This window comes from Artemia franciscana, chromosome 14, assembly GCF_032884065.1.
Source record: "Artemia franciscana chromosome 14, ASM3288406v1, whole genome shotgun sequence".
NCBI lineage: Eukaryota > Metazoa > Arthropoda > Branchiopoda > Anostraca > Artemiidae > Artemia > Artemia franciscana.
Window position 1 is genome coordinate 18203835 of NC_088876.1, and position 1678 is coordinate 18205512.

The following is a 1678-nucleotide window of genomic DNA, read 5'->3' on the forward strand; positions in this document are numbered from 1 at the left end:
TTTTGCATACGTTCTTATGTTTTTATCTGGCCTTTGAGCGTACACGAATAGTGCACACATCTGCTATATTTTATGTATATTATTGATAAGTGATTAGTGATTAGAAAATATTCAAGAAGGTAAGTAATTCACAATTATTAGTTAATGCAAAATATAAACCATGTCTATATTTATTTTTATTATTCTCTTAAAATTTTTAATATTTAATCTTAAAAAAATCACTATTTTTACGTGAAACTGAGTTATTATTAAAGAGGGTTCTAGAAAAAATCTTGAGGGGCCGGGGTTAATCGTTTTTATATTTTTACTCTTATTAAAGGACTATACATAATGAGATTTAGAATACTGAGATTTGGTCCATTACAAGCAAAGCTTCTTGGGCCTAGTAACCACTTTACTTTTGTAATAGTTTTTTCTTTTAGTATCAATACATTGATTGATTGATTGGTGCTAGATTGAACGAATCAGAATTTTTCAGTCAATCATAAAATTCAACTAAAATTAGCATTAGCTTAAGTCCAATATTAGCAAGGTCTCATTCCAAAAGAGTCTTAAGACATAGTCGCTTGTAAAAAGTAATATTTTTAAATGATCAATTTTGGCAGTAATTAGATATCAGAAGTGTTCTTGTTACCGACTTTTTCTGAAGGAAAAGCTGGATATTACGGAGAAAAACAGGAAAAAATGAGGCTTGTAATTATTCATCAGAACCATATAAGATGAGTAATTATATATTCAACCAAGGCCGCACTCAGGGGAGTGGGGTTTAAAATAAAGGTATTGCTGTATCTCCAGGATCGGCACACCACTTTCGAGGGGAAACCAAAGTCAATGAACCCAAACCAATTATGTGAATAATGCGCTTTTCAAATTTAATATAAACCACCCTTGTAGTTTCCTAGTCCTGTAATATATTAAAAATCATATTTTTCTTATCTGAAAAGAAGGAGAAAAATTGTATATAAAATTGATGATGAAAAATCTAATGACCCTTCAGCCTAATCAAATTAAAGTGTCAAAACTGGATTGAAGTCCCCATGCTTTTTTTTTAAATAGTCCGTAATTATTAACTGCTGAAATCTAGATTGAACCAGGATTCGAGTAGAATTGCTGAAGCGAATGTTTTTGGCCTCAGACGGCTTGGTTCTGCGGTGAGCCGTTAGTAGTTGTAGCGATGACTAAAGCCCCCTTTGCTTGTTAACGAAAAAATAATTGCCATAATCAGTAAAACGGCCACTAGGTTTTCAGAAATTAAAGTTTTTACTATTCAGTCAGATTTTAAGGATTCATACTTACCTGACTGGGGAGTCGCCTTGATCGTGAATGTTGCTTGTTCCTTTCTATTGCACTTCGGACTGGCTGACTCCTGTGATTACCCGAAATGGGGTAAATCAACAGTATTATTTTTGGTATTGGGGGACTGCGTTCGCGTGGACCCCTGTCCACACATTAAAATGTATTTTCCTTTGGGCCCTTTTTATATGTCCCCCATTAGCCAGTTGAGAGGAAAAGGTATTCAATTTGATGTTGTGCAACTTGTCATTGGGCACTTTTGAAAAGAATAATTTTTTGAGTAACTTACATCTTGAACAGCATGTTTGAGATATTATGGAAGAATTATGCCTCAAATTCCAAGCATATGAGAAAGTTGAAAAAATGGCTCTGGAATTTTCTCAAA

General features: G+C 33.4%; 1 pseudogene; it reads left to right on the top strand.

Annotated features, from left to right (window-relative positions):
• Positions 1–1288: 1288 nt before the first annotated feature.
• LOC136035899 (U1 spliceosomal RNA) lies at positions 1289–1441 on the top strand (annotated as a pseudogene).
• Positions 1442–1678: the final 237 nt, after the last annotated feature.